At 46.8% G+C, this 15,847-nt stretch overlaps 1 protein-coding gene across 1 annotated transcript in view; it reads right to left on the bottom strand.

Annotated features, from left to right (window-relative positions):
• The window catches only part of GNB1L (G protein subunit beta 1 like), a 51,945-nt gene that overhangs the window by 31,864 nt on the left and 4,234 nt on the right, over positions 1-15,847 (bottom strand). The window lies entirely within an intron of this gene.

The raw sequence follows: 15,847 nt of genomic DNA, 5'->3' as shown, positions 1-15,847 counted from the left end.
GTTAAAGTTATTCCAAAAGGCTAAAATTACTAGTAGATAGACAGTTATATCAGGCAAATGAAAACAGTAAGAAAGCAGAGATTGAAATACTGATATCAACAAAGTTGCATTCTAGCCAAAAAGCATTAAATTTGACAAAGCCAGACACTTTCCAATACTAGAAGCTGAAATTCACAATGGATGTATGACACTTATAAATGTCTATGCACTAAACAGAGGTACCACCTATATAAAGCAAAACTACAGGAGGTGCAAGGAGTCAGAAAAACTCACTAATGTCTCTTAGGACAAGCCAGGTCCAGTAGATAATAGTAAGGAGAGAGAAGACTCAACAGGAAAGATATTGTGGATCTATATGGAACTTTACACAGATGAGCGACTAAAGCTTCTTCTCAAATGCACATGGACATGTGTAAAAACTGACTGTATCCCTAGCCGATTTGGCTCAAATAGAGCATCGGCCTGCAGACTGAAGGGTCCCAGGTTCAATTCCGGTCAAGGGCACACACCTAGGTGGCAAGCTCGATCTCTGGCCCTGGTCGGGGTGCAAGCAGGAGGCAACCAATCAATTTGTCTCTCTCATCAATGATGTTTCTATCTCTCGCCCTCTTTCTTCCTCTCTGAAATCAATAAAAATACATATTTTTTAAAAACCACTGATTGTATATTGGGTGTCACAAAGCAAACATTGGCTCAGTAAATAAAGTGTCGGCCTGTGGGTTGAAGGGTTCCAGGTTTGATTCCGGTCAAGGGCATGTACCTTGGTTGCAGGCTCCTCCCCGGCCCAGGCCCTGGTCAGGGGTCCATGCAGGAGGCAACCAAACGATGTGTTTCTCTCACATCGATACTTCTGTCTTTCTCTCTCTCTTCCACTCTCTCTAAAATCAATGGAAAAACATCCTCGGGTGAGGATTAAAAAACAAAAAGAAACATTGGTAAGCTCCATAAATATGAACTATAATAAACAATATCCTATAACTATAGTGCAATTAAACCAGAGATTAACAAAATAAAACCCAAAAGATCCTTGCAACTAAAAATTTCAAACCATATTTATTAAATGAATTTTAGGTGAAAGGGGAAAAATTATACCACAAATTTTAAAAACAATGCAAAACACCTAATTTCTGTACAAAGAAAAAGCCTAAAGGATGTGAGAGGAAATCCCTGATGGTTTGTTTTTCTCCTCCCTCTTGGTGTTGTTGCAGCGATGGGCCCTAGACAGGGAGCTGCATGGAGGAGGTGACTCTGTGAGAAACTCCTGTCTTTCTGGCCTGAGTAATCAAGGGGACCCAGGATGAACTGTGGGTGGAAGGTGTGTGTGTCGGGGGTTGGGGGGGGTGCAGGGGGAGGGGAACTGAAGAGAGGGCAGAGATAAAGAAAAGGTCCCTTAATTTTGTGAAGGAAGCCACAAAAGTCCCAGGCTCATTCCTGAGTTGCACATGCCTGGAACAGGCCCAAAGCAGGACCAGCTTTAAGATGTGGACTAAGATTTAAACCACCACCCAAATCTCAGGCAGACCCCCAGGTGGCTGATGTGTGGGACAGACCCAAAGCAGCATCTCAAAAGCTTTGAAAATGGAAATGAGATGAACACCATAGTCCATGGAGGGCAAGACAGAACTTGTGATACAAAGCTAACTGGGTTGACTACCTGCTAACCCAAAACCCAACATTCTCCGAAGGGCCCAACATAATACTCAATCCAGGATATGTCTAGGATACAATACAAAATTATTCAACATTCCAAGAACCAGAAAATGACGCCAATTCTCAAGGGAAAAAAAACAACTTACAGATGCCAGCCTTGATGATTCAGATGCTGGAAATATCAGATAAGGATTTTAAAACAGCTTTCATAATCATGCTCTACGAAGCAAAGTAAATACACTTGAACTTAATGGAAGAAAAGTTTTTAGCAGAGATATAAGAATTATTTTTTAAAGGAAATTTCAGAACTGAATAATAAAATATCTGAAACCAAAAAAATTAATAATTGAATGGGAGATGACAAAGGAAAAAGTCAATGAACATGAAGACTGATCAATAGAAATTATCTAATATAAGGTCAAAAAGATTACAATAAATATAGCATCCAGGATTTGTGGAAATAATAGTAAAAGGTCTGACGTTCCTGTTATTGGAGTGTGAAAAGAAGAGAAAGAGATTGAAGTACAAAAATTACTTTAATAGTGCCTGAAATTTCACAAAATTGGGAAAAGAAAAATGTACAGATTCAAGAACTCAAATGAATAAGAAGCAAGATAAAGCCACACTCAAACACAAATGATAAAAAAATATCTTGACAGTAACAACAAATTATACATAAGGAAATAATAATTTAAATGAGTGTGGATTTCTCATCAGAAAATGTGGAAGCCAGAAGACAGCAGAACACCTTTAAAGTAATGAAAGAAAAGAACTTTATATCCAGCATATGGTCCTTTGTGAATGAAGGCAAAATAAAAATATTCTCAGATGAGAAAAACCGACTAGAATTTGCCAGATGTGCTCCAAAAGATATACTAAAGGAAGTTCTACAGCTCAAAAGAAATGATAATCAGAAAGAAATGTGGAATTTCAAAACAGTAGAGTAAAAGAAATGGTAAATATCTGGGCAAACATAAAATACAAGTTTTCACCTCTTAAGTGAACATGTATATTGTTAAAATTATAACACTGGTGGGTTTTTCAATATAACAGCTATAACATGAAGATGGAAGAGTAAGGGACGCATATGGTTGTAAGGCTACTATATTTTACTTGAAATAAATAAAAAAATTAACCCTAGGAAGACTGTCAATGGTTAAGTATGTACACTGTAATCCCTACAGCAAACATTAAAAACATATTATGTAACAGCAAAAGGCATATCCACAAGACCAATAGAAAAATTTAAACAGACTATTTGAAAATATCCAAGTAATCCAAAAGGCAGAAGAGGGGATAGCGCTGGTTGGCATGGCTCAGTGGTAACCGTTAGAGTGTCCGCCTGAGCACCAAAGGGTCTCAGGTTCTATTCCCAGTCAAGGTCACATACCTGGTTTGCAGGTTATACCCCGGGCCCCAGTCAGGGTGCATGTGAGAGACAATCAATCGATGTGTCTCTCTCTCACATCGATATTTCTCTCTTTCCCTTCCCCCTCCCTTCTACTCTCTCTAAAAATCAATCAAAAAAGCCCTAGCCAGCCCTAACCGGTTTGGCTCAGTGGATAGAGCGTCAGCCTGCGGATTCAAGGGTCCCAGGTTCAATTCCAGTCAAGGGCATGTGCCTTGGTTGCGGGCACATCCCCAGTGGGGAGTGTGCAGGAGGCAGCTGATTGATGTTTCTAACTCTACTCCTCTCCCTTCCTCTCTGTAAAAAATCAATAAAATATATGTTTAAAAAATAAAAATAAAAAAATCATCATTCTCCCCTTGGAAGAAAGAAAGAAAGAAAGAAAGAAAGAAAGAAAGAAAGAAAGAAAGAAAGAAAGAAAGAAAGAAAGAAAGCCAAATCTTTGAACAGCTGTCTCTTGTTCATATTCTTAAAAAAAAAAAAAAAGCCCTAGCCAGTTTGGCTCAGTGGATAGAGCATCAACCTGCAGACCAAAGGGTCCCCGGTTTGATTCCGGTCAAGGGCACATGGTTGCAGGCTCCTCCCTGGCCCGGGTCTTGTCAGGGAGTGTGCAGGAAGCAACCAATCGATGTATTTCTCTCACATCGATATTTCTCTTTGTCTTTCCCTCTCTCTTACATTCTCCTCAAGTGAAAAATATCCTCAAACAAACAAACAAACAAAAATCAATGGAGGGGGGTAAGAGATCAACTAAAGGACTTGTATGCATGCATAGAAGCATAACCAGTGGACATAAGACATTGGGGGATAGGGGAGGCTAGGGGACTGTCTAGGGCGGGGGGATAAAATGGACACATATGTAATACCCTTTGTAATACTTTAAGCAATAAAAAAAAAAAAAAAAAAATCAATGGAAAAAAAATCCTCACTCCTCGGGTAAGGATTGAAAAAAGAAAAGAGGGGAGAGAAGAACAAAAAATCAGAGGAAATAGAGAAAACAAAATGGTAAACCAGAATAGGACTATATCAATGATTATCAAAAATGTAAATGCTCTCAACATGTAAATTATAAGACCCCACAATTATAAGCTATTGTAAAAAAACAACTATAACTTATCTACGAGAAACCCATTTTAGTTTAAAAACATAGATAAAAGTAAAAAGATGAAAGAGATATACAAACAATAAAAGAAAGTTGGAGTGGATATATTAAAATCAGAAAAAACAGATCTCAGAGCAAGGAGTATCATCAGGGGTAAGAAGGAGATATAAAAACATAAGGCATCAATTCATCAAGAAAACATACAAGTCTTAAATATGTATTCATTTAACAACAAAACTCTAAAATGCATGAAGGAAAAGGTGGTGGAACTGAAAGCAGAAATAAACAAATACATAATTATAGCTGGACACTTAAACCACTCCTTAGTAATCCATTGAGCAAGTGGCCAGAAAGTCACACAGGAGCCTTGACTAATACTATCTACGCACTTGACCTAGGTGACATTAAGAAAACACTCCACCCAAAAGAAAAACATTCTTCTCAATGCACGTGGAACATTCATCAAGATAGGCCATATTCTGGGCCATAAGACAAACCTTTAAAAATGAAGAAGAACCCAAAGAAGCATACAAAATATGTTCTCTAGGTTACGGAATTAACCTGGAAATTAATAACAGAAAGATAACTGGAAAATATCCAAATATTTGGAAAATAAGTGACACACTTCAAATAACCAATGAGTCCAAGAAGTCCTAAGAGAAATTAGAAAATATGTTACTTGAATAAAAAATAAAAAGCCAAAACTTGTAGGATTTAGAGAAAAATTTATATCATTAGTGCCTACATTAGAAGAAAACTATGACCTAGTTTCCACCTTAAGAAACTAGAAGAAGAAGAGCAAAATAAGCCCAACACAAGCCAAAGAAAGGAAATAAGGTTAGAGTAGAAATGAAAGAGAGAACGGCAATACAATAGAGAAAATCAACAAAACCAGAGATTGGTTCTTTTAAAAGATCAATAAAATGGATAAATGTAGCTAGACTGACAACCAAAGAAAGAGAGAAGAAACAAAGTATAATAATGAAAGAAGGGTTATCACGAGACACCACAAACACTAAAAGGATGATAAGGAAATACTATAAACAATTCAATGCACACACACTCAACAACTTAGATGAAATGGAATTGAAGACCACAGACTATTAGAATGGCTAAAAGAAAAAGGGAAAAGGAACTGACAAAACCAAATGCTGGCTGGAATGTGGAGCAACTAGACTTCTCGTACATTGTTGGTGAGAATGCAAAATGGTACAAGCATTCTGGAAAACAGTGGGGTAGTTTCTTATTAAATGAACTATACGTGTATCATATTGCTCAACAATCCTACCCTATATATTTATTCTGGAGAAGTGAAAACTTATGAGCAGACAAAAGTCTACTGTATCAATAGCAGTTCTACTGTATTAATATTGTCCAAAATGGGAGATAACCCAAATGATATCCATGGGTGAATGGCACAGTCTTGAGCAATAAAAAGGAACAAATTACTAATAAATGCAACATCGTTGATGAATCTCCAGAGAATTATGACAAGTTAAAGGCTATAGACTATGTGAGCCTAATTATATGGCATTTTGGAAAAGGCAAAACTAGGCAGACAGCACAAATGGCCCATTGTCAGGGGTCAGGGGGAGGGGCAGGGGCAGCAGGGGGAGGGTTCTGAGTTAATGAGACAGTTTCTGTATCCGGATTGTGGGATGCTGGTGTGGGCAGGTGTTAAGACTCACTGTAAGTACATTTCACAATAATCATAGCATTAATAAGAGATATTCATGAGTTCATACTTATGCAAAGACAGGAAAGTAGACAAATTTCCCACACAGAATTCCGAGTAATGTATGCAGCTGCTCCGCCCTGAGGGAGATGAGCAGAACACCCACCCCTGATGAGTGGCTTGGCAAAGTGACATCCTTCCTCAGGGCACAGTCTGGAAATGGGGGAAAACAGCAACTTTACAGTGGAGAAGTCTGACAACCGCTACGGGGGACCAAGGTCAACATCCATAGTGAGGTCACGGTGACAGCATGTGCCAGTGACATGATGTAATGAGGTGGCACTTATCTTCGAGGTCTGGCTCCTGAAAAACCCACAACTCCTGTCTGATCATGAGAAAAACACACAGCAAAACCCAGCTGAGAGGCAGTCTACAAAACACCTGACCAGTACTCCTCAAAACTGTGAAGGCCACGAAAACAAGGACAGTCCAGAAGAAACCAAGGAAACAGGACGACTAAATACAACCTGGGATCCTGGATGGGATCCTGGAATAGGAAGAGGACATTAGGTAAAAACTCAGGAGATCTGAATAAAGTATAGACGCGAGTCAATAGCAATGCATCTGTGTTGTTTCATCACCATGACAACGGTACCATGCTAACAGAAGATGTTAATAAAAGGGAACAGGGCTCAGGCACGCTTCTGTGTCCAAGGTAACACACCCTTGGTCATTTTCTGGGGGGGCGGGCTTTTTTTCAAATAAAATACATTGTACAATATTTTTGTGCAACTTTTTCTCATGCTATACTAGTAAGTAATGGCATTTAGTTTACCACTAACATATTATAAAAACCCAGTTTCCTGTTTAGATTCTTTCAGATTTAGAGCCAATTTCTAATTCTACTCAAGGTGACTTTAAGCAGATTTCATGCCAGTTTTTAAGTGCTTCTCCCATTTAAAATACCATTCTGTTTTCTGCCCTAATATCAATAGATTTAAATTCATCAATAATGTCCCCAATACAAGGTAGTCAGTATTCAGTTAAGCAAATTAGTGGGTGACCTTTACCGTCGTCGTCATCATCGTTACTTCTAGAAACAGAGCAGCACGCCCGGGAAAGGAAGAACTCCTCTAACCATAGGGCTCTCCACCAGCGCGACCTACTCCTTCTCTCTTTGAAGTAGCACAACGAGCCTAGTGGGAAAATTCTGAATTGGCTGGTCCCTAGGCCGGCAGAACAGCGGCCCACTCCCTCTGCACCTCCCAGGCCACAAGTGGAACCTAAAAAACATTCTCTGTACAGGCTGGTCCCGAGTGAGGCCTCGCCGCCCTCCCACCTTCCTGATCAGGACAGACCATAGCAAAGCCCAGAATCCCAGAATGGACCCCTGCATTCAGCCACAATGGCCACCTCACCCTCCCCGCTGGCCCCTCAAAGCTGCACCACAGATGCAATGGCCTGCGGTCCAGGCCAAGATAGTGGGAAACTTCCCAGGGCTGCTGCTTCCCAGCAGGAAGTGGAGGTCTGACCACAGCCCCCACACCGTCTTTGAGATCCAGGGGGATCCATGGCAGTTAACAGGTTCACATACAATACGTCTGTGACTTAGGACAGCCCTTTACCTCTCAGTCATTGAGACCCCTGGGGGTCAGTGTCCTGTCCACAACATTGGCTCCTTGCTCAAGATGGGGGTGGGGCAGCCCCATGAGTGACACCTGGGCCCCAAGGGGTGGTCCTACCATAAAGCAGGCCCTCTTGCAATGAGGCCAGACCTGCCCTTGAAGGCTACGGAAATCTGTGTCCAGCTAAAGGCAAGGGAAAGGAACAGCCTGCTGGGATAATGAGATCCGACCCCCTTACCTGCAGCTCACAGCCATACAAAGAACTGGACCCACTCCCAAACCAAGGAAACACCACACAGAAGGACCTGGGCAGGTGGGCGGGCCAGCCACGGCCCCAGCCCGCCTGAGCTGGGAGGCAGGTTGGCCCAGGGTAACTCAGACTTCACAAAGAAACCATTTCTGGAATGGGGCTCCGCTGGTGAGTTGAAGTCAAAGGCGCACTTCATAGCTCCTTTCCAAACCCCGTGCATTGTCAGGGCCCTTGCCCCTTTGAAGCCGTGGTGAGTGATTGAAGCGTCTACTTTCTGAGGGGCAGATAGTACGGGCCCGGTAATCTGACTCTAAGCCCCGGGATAAAGGTAGTTTGTTTCCTCTCAGCCCTTCTGTCAACACCTCCTCAGTAATTAGCCCTAATTATTACCAAGGGCCAGCCTCCCATTCGGTTATTAAATCAGAAATAGTATCATGGCCGGGCATCTGTCAACACCCGGCTGGCGACCTTGGATTCATTGAATCCTCTGTCAGTATCCATGGCTTCAAAGATGCAGATCCTGGGGAGGGTTCCGGGATGCAGCCTGGCCAACCCTGCCCCAGAGGGAGGGAGGGAGCCAGGGAGGGAGGGGGAGAGGAGGGAGGAGGGAGGTTGGTGCCACAAGCAGCCCAGCCCTGCACACCTCGGGCCTCACAGCCCAGTGGGGAGGTGGGAGTCCAGCACCACCCCTGCATCCGCCTCCCTCACGGCAGCAAGTTCACACTATCCAACCACAGCCATTCCCAACTCCCCAGGGGACTGATATAACTGAGTGGGAGTGTGTGTGTGTGTGTGTGTGTGTGTGTGTGTGTAGGTAGGTGACAGGCACACCCCCAACAGCCCTTTCCCTAGAGGATCTGAAACTGGTCCCAGGCCTGCCTGCCTCTGGCACATCTGTCTCCCAGGAGCAGCAGGCAGTGGCCTTGGCCTTGACTGATGAGCTGGACCTAAGACTGGGCAAGGCCCTGTCCTGTGCGTGCACAGGGAAAACAGCCAAGCCCTGCTGCCAGGAGCCCCCTCTGAGCTTCCTGTACAGCCTGGGCACCCTTGCAGGTAGGGCACCTCCCCATGAGCCAGTGAGTCCCCAAAGCAGAACTCAGGGGACAGCCGCAGACACAGGTTTTTGTGGTGGAGCCAAGTGTCACGCTCCTGAGGGACCTGGTTAGAAAAGCCCCCCACCTCCGTCTTTGGCTTGAAGCCTCTCCTTCCATCCAAGAAGAGTCCCGTGCTCCATAACTTAGACCTTCTGCTCTGGCAAAGCTCAGCAGCCTCCGGCAGGAGCAGACACTGACCTCACCTCCCTGGGGGCATATCCCAGGCCCCTTGATTCCTGTGAAGGCCTACGGGGGCTCCTGGCCTGCAGTGACTTAGGCTTTGCCTCAGTGCCTGGACACTCACCCCAACAGGTCTAAAAGCACCCCTTTCCAGATGAGCCCCACTGTGCTTGGGGAAGAGGGTAACAGGACGCACCAGTCATAGCCGAGCCTCCCAGGACCGGATCCTCTGCTGGAGTCAAGGCCCGCCTGGTGTGGTCGGTGCCCAGGCAGCGGTGAGCCCCCCAGCCCACCTCGGCCTGTTCTCCCCTGCCACATCACAGCCAGTGCACTGGCACAGCCAGGCTGGGCAGGGGCAGCAGGAGGGAGCCTTCGGGAGATAAAGGCATGTGATGTGATGTCTTACAGCCTGGAGGCTGGAGGTATGTGGTGTGAATGACCAGTCTGCTCACAGGCAGCAAGGGCCTCCCACAGCTGTGGGTGCTGAGGCCGAGAGTCTCACAGACTTCTCCTCGGGACTGGGCTGAAAGAAAGGAAATGCCAGGGTGAGGGGCGGCTGGGCTGCAGGGGCAGGCAGGATGGGTGGGCAGGGCCTCTCCGTGAACAGGCGTCTCAAGCTGCAGCTGAGGACATCCGTTACCCCCAGGAGCGGGTCCAAGGAGTCCTGAGATGGCAGGAAGGAAGCCCGACTGAGGGGCGTTTTCAGCCAACCTGCCCCCAAGCACTTACGGGCAGGGGTGGGAACCGGGCCAGCGGCAGGCCACCAGTCCTTTTGTCACCGGTGAACACATGGAAAAGCTTGTTTTACAAGTGTGACCATCCCCTTGTGCCAGTGCCAGCCTCTGGGGCGCACTTCTGCCAGGAGGTCCACAGGAGCCAGCTGCCCAGTGCTGATGGTGGCGCCCAGACAACACTCACCTACGGCATGGAAAGGGGGCTGATCCCCGCGGGCTCGTGCCCGGGAAGCTCCTAGAAACCCAATCCCACCTGAAGAGGGACCCTAACCATGGTGATGCACTTCCTGACAGGGATCCATGTGGTTGCTCCTATGGCAGCGAATGGGGGGCTCCCTCCAGCGATCTGCCTACCAGACCCACAAATAACACGTGTACAAATGCACTGCATGTTCACCATGGGCTGCAGGTCTAGGGGCACACACCCACACGTGGGCACTCACATGAATGGCTGCCAGCAGTGCTTGGTGGACGTCTCAGGGGGGGAAGGGTCAGGGACAGTGATTGCAGCCCTGAGGGGCCTGCTACTTTCCAGCCACACGGGAGGCAGAAGTTCTAATTTACAGGTCAAGGAGTTCAACAACTTGCTGGGAGTGGGGACAATAACAAGGGCCAGGAGGCTGCAGTGGGCATTATGAAGTGTGCACCTGGAGTGGACAGGTGGACAGGGACAGAACTGCACCGGCCCTGGATCACCTCCTGGCTGCCATCACCCCAAGGCTCCAATTTGTACCGATTTTCAGGAACACAGGGTCTCAGTGGTGGGAGGCTGTGGTGCCCCAGGGGACAGTGCATTGGATCAGGTGCCTGACCAAACGCCTCCTGGATCCTCCATCCTGCAGGCCCTCCCAGGCCCACCTACAGTCTTTAGAAAGCCTGGCTATGGTGGAAGTCAAGGTGAATGACAACGCTATGCACTTGAACTATGGGGAGCACAAGATGCGGCATTCCCAGCAGCCAGCAGGTGTCCCTATGCTGACCACAGGTGGAAAGCAGCCCAGGGACAGCCCTCTACCGTCTGATGGTCTTGCCAGTGGGGAGACAGAAGCACCCGGCAAGTGGATGAACACTCATGACCCACAGGTCCCCGCCCTGGCTATGTACTCCTGAGGCCAGGAGAGAAGGAGCAGGCTGCCAAGGGCATCCTGCAGTCCAGGGGCTCCTCCCAGGCCCATCGACACCCCTAACAGAGGTCATGTCACCCATCTGCAAATGAGGACACCACTGCCCAAAGACACATAAAGTGAGCTCAGGACTCCTGCTGCCCAGAGAGCACGCCCAGCCCAGCAGTCCCCCAACACAGAACCCCAGGGTGAGGACTGATCACTGCTGGAGCCAGATGGGCACAATGCGGTCCACTGTGCCATCCTCTCCACTTCTGTGTTGTGATGAAATGTGTTTTAAAAACTAGCCACGACAATCTGAGAACAAGGGAGGGGAGTATGTTTCTCTACCAGATAAAGAAGACGTCCCATAAAGCTAGATCATTAGTGAGGGATAGAACAGGAGTGTATGAGATGGCATCATGGACAGGTGTGGGCAGCATGGCATCCAGCACGGGAGGCTGACAGTCACCTCCCTGTGGGAAAGGTGGAACGGGGTCCTCTATCGGTTAGGATAGAATAGGTCATGCTGTGGAAAACACAAGTCCCCAGACTCAGTAGCTTCACACATTCAATGTTTATTTTCATGCCTATTACATGCTCCGCGCCGGTGGGTGGAGAAACCACTCTCCTCAGGCCCTCTGATGCTGGCAGCAGACGCCTCCGCACACCACACCATTACAGAGTCCACAGTCAATGCAAAAGGCAAAGCATTAAAACTTGGGAATACAGTGTAATGTCCTTGACCCTCGGGTAGGGAGATATTTCTTAAGAAGAGTCCTGCCCCAGCTGGGTGGCTCAGTTGGCTGCAGTGCTGCCCCATGCACCAAAAAAAGGTTGCAGGTTCGATCCTTGATCAGGGCATGTACAGGAGGCAACCGATTGTTGTTTATCTCTCACATGGATGTTTTTCTCTCCCTTCCTCTCTCTCTAAAATCAATAAAAACATATACTCAGGTGAGGAGTTAAGAAAAAACAAAGAAGGCCTAGCCTGTGTGGCTCAGTGGTTGAGCATCAAACCATGAACCAGATCACGGTTTGATTCCCAGTCAGGGCACATGCCTGGGTTGTGGGCTCAATCCCCAGTGGGGGGCATGCAGGAGGCAGCAGATTGATGATTCTCATCATTGATGCTTCTCTCTCTCCCTCTCCCTTCCTCTCTCTGAAATCAATAAAAACATTTATATTAAAAATATTAATTAAAAAAAGGAAGTGAGAGTTCTGCATACAAAACAACTGGGCACTTACTTCCTGCTCCAGGGGCCTAGAGGGGCTCTACACAGGGCACTCAGGGACACTCAGAAGGGTTCTCATGACAGTACTGCCCAAAATTGCAAATAAATTAATTTAAAAAAGAAATCCATCTTGGGCAGTATAAATGTGTCCCCCCCAAGTTCAGAGTTCTAACCCCCAGCACCTCAGAATGTGATTATTTGGAGACATGACCTTTAAAGAGGTAATTAAGATTAAATTAAGTCATATGGGTGGGCCCTAATAATATGACTGGTGTCCTCTAAGAGATCAGGACACAGGCACAGAGGGACCACCATGTAACAGGAAGACAGCCATCACAAGCTAGGGAAAGGGGCCTCAGGAGGAACCACCCCTGTAGAGACCTCGATATTAGACTTCTAGCCTCCAGAACTGTGGAAAACACACACACACACACACACACACACACACACACACACACACACACACATTTTTGGTTTAAGCCATGCAGTCCTAGCAAACGCACGCAGGCATCTTTCCAGGGTAACGATGCAGCTCGCCAATCACGGCCTCGACGGCTGCACTCTTGAGTTGCACTGAGTGGATGCTTGTTCTTCTCAAGGCTGAGTGCCCACCCTACCCCACAGGAGGATTAGATGCTCTCATCCATGCAAACTCAGGTGTGGCTTCTCTGGCCAGGGAATCGGTAACAGAAGGGGAGAGACATGTATCACTTGTGGTTCACAGGGGTCTTTCCACTCTTTCTGTGTTCACAGAAAAACATATCCAGTGGGGCTCCTGTTGGCATGGGTCCCTAGGGCACTATAAAGGGCAGAAGCTGTCCCAGTTGATCTGTGACTGAGATGCAAAGTTTGTTACTGCAGCACAATCTGGCACATCCTGACTGGTACAATGGATAACAGCTCTACCTCCCTCCTTACTGCTGGGCCTTTGGGCTGTTTCGTTTTGCTGCAGTGAGGCTCATTTGGCAGTCACTAGGGCTCAGGCCACTGCACGGGGGTTTATTTCATTCTACCCTTCCCCACTCTGTGTGGATAAACTACAGTTCACAGAGGTCAAGATGACACCAAGGACTGTCAGCTTCCAAGTGTAATCGGAAAGGTATGACCAAGCTCAAGTCCATGCTTGAAGCCCCACACCAAGGAATGAGCAATGACCAAATATACGCAGGCGAGTGGTCAGCGTCTACGCACCTAGTAATGTCACGTGGGCAAATCATAGTATTTGACACTTCAACCAATAGCATTAAAAAAGTCTGTTTCTTCATGCCTTCAGCAATTCTGGGTATCTAAGACTTTTAAAATAAGTTCTAGAATCACAGACTGGATTAATACTACTTTAATGATTTTTAAAATGTTGAAATCTTTAATTCATCTGGAGTATAGGCTAGTAGGAAGAGGAAAGTATGCAGTTTTACTATTTTCCAGATGGCTAATCAGCTGTTCCAACTCCTTTTACTGAATAATACATTTTACTCCCATTAATTTGAAACACCTCTAGTATGAACTAAATTCCCATCTGGCTTTACTCCAAAGTTCTCTATTCTCCTCTGTTCATCTGTCCACACCAATTTCCAAGCACCTTCATTATTGCAGCTTTATAAAATGTTCACTATCTCATAAGACCTTTCCCTCAATACTTCCGGTGTTAGAATTTTCTTGTAGATAGATACGTTAAAAAACCATAGTGCCCGCTGTGTCCTATCTTTAAGAAATTAAGTCTGCAGGTATTTCCAAGGACGTGAGGGACAGGTGTGATGATCTAGAAGGGCCCCCATTTGAGCTGGCAAGACAGCTCCGGCAATAGAATCAAAGCTGCTTTCTGGGGGGATGGCCCAGTTGACGCCCTACTATGTTGCTGGCCTCTGCGCCAGCTGCCTTTCCTGTCTCCATGTAGAGGACCTGGAGTGAATTCCTTCAGCTCGAGATTGGCATTTCCCCTTCCGACCCCCTGGGTTTTTTACTCCCTCAGGCTCCAGGCAGCTCCTGTCCAGGGCTTGGGTTACCATCTCACATCCCTCTCCTGAGGGCCAGCTCTGCCAAGGCAGGCTCCAGAGGATTGGGGGAGAGGCCAGATGACCTGTTTAATTTGGAGAAAGTAGAGGAAGGATCTCATTGGTGATGGCAAGGTGCCTGTTCCTGGGTGGCATCAGGAAAGGATGGGAGGGCTCTGGCCTGGCCTGCCACACAGGCCGTGTACAGTGCTGCAAAGTGATGGCTTCCTCTGGCGCTGTCCCTGCTTTTGGGCAGATGCAGGGACCTAGCTGCTTTCCCGCTCTGTGGGGAACAGGAACACAGCGTCAGGAGAGGAGGCTTATCATGCATGGTGGGAGGAGGGCCCTTTGAGCATTCACCACTCCCAGCTCTCCACACACAGGCGGGCCACCCCAAAGTAGGTGCTCCTGAAAGCTGCATGGTCTGGCGGGCTTGTGGAGGTGTAAGGGACAGGCTGGCTGGAGTGGGTGGGAGCAGTCAGACTGTGCCTGCAGAAGGAGGGCCCGGACCTGAGCAACAGCAGGGAGGGGCAGTAGTGTTATCCCACACAGAGAGACTGGGGCTGCCTAGAACATTCTGGGACTTCCCACATCCGATCAGAAAGGCTGCGTATGATTTCTTTTGTCAGCTTGCTTGCTTTGCTTTTAGGGTTATATTAGCTTCCCACCTATTTCCAAAATTTGCAACTGTTTTACCTGCACGTTCTCTGTGCCTTAAAATAACTCACACATAAAACCATCTGAACCCAGAGCCTTTTGAAGTTATTAAATAAAATAATCCCAACAATGTGCTTAAAAATTTTTATCAGATGTTTTGCTTATTACAATTTTTCCTAAAATAACTAGTTTTAGTTGCAGTTCCCATTTCCACTTATTTCTTCTTTCTACTTATTTCTTCTTTCCAGGAAGGTGTTCTTTTGTTTACACAATTGTAAAACTGAAAGGGGCTTGAAATTCTTGCCTAACCACTGCTCTGATTGGTGCACTGTACCAATCCTATGTTCAATTTAGCTTGAGGGAGCTTCCCAGCTCAGCTCATTATTAGAAAACCCATCCTTGTGCAGAACAGGTCTTTCTTCATTCCAATCCTCTGGCCCCCTGGGGCCTCCCAACTCAGGTCTGCTGCCTGCTCCTCACTTCACCTCTACTCGCAGAAAAGTCCCTTTTCAAGGCCACACTTCACCTGTCAGGCCTCCCACTCCCACCCATTCAGCCCTTCTAACTCCTCAACCAGACCCTTCCAATCCTCAGAGCTCCCAACCATACATGCAACACTGACCTGGGGTGGGTGCTTGGGGCTGGGGCCTGGCCTCTCTGTTCTGACAGAATGGGCACAGTGCTCCTGCCAACGGAACAGACTCTGCTTGTGGGCAGCCACCACGCCCCAGGCCCAGCCATGGATCCGTTGCACATTTAACGAGCACTGGCTGTGTGTCAGGGGCACGAGCTAAGATGGAGCTCCTGCCTAGAGGCTCAGTCTGCGCAGACACACGTCACCAGTGCTGGGCTCGGTGCTGCATCGGCCATGTGCAAGAGCGGGCAAAAGGCAATGACTGCGGAAGAGCAGAAAGTGGAAGGGCATCAGGGCAAAGGCACTGAGATAGGAAGATGGAAGAAAACAGGTGACTAGAACGTTAACACAGAAGGAAATGCCTGGAACAGAGTTGAGACTGAAAGGCAGCTTGCATTCTACCTTCCTGTATTGGAGCCTTCCCAGCTGAGCAGGGAGGCTGCTGCTAAACACACAGAAAAGCATCTTTCTCTACCAAGACACCATCTGACTCACACTCAACAATGAAA

Source organism: Myotis myotis, unplaced genomic scaffold (assembly GCF_014108235.1).
Source record: "Myotis myotis isolate mMyoMyo1 unplaced genomic scaffold, mMyoMyo1.p scaffold_m19_p_20, whole genome shotgun sequence".
NCBI classification, from domain to species: Eukaryota; Metazoa; Chordata; class Mammalia; order Chiroptera; family Vespertilionidae; genus Myotis; species Myotis myotis.
Note: the sequence above shows the minus strand (reverse complement) of the source record. Positions and strands in the feature narration are given on the sequence as shown.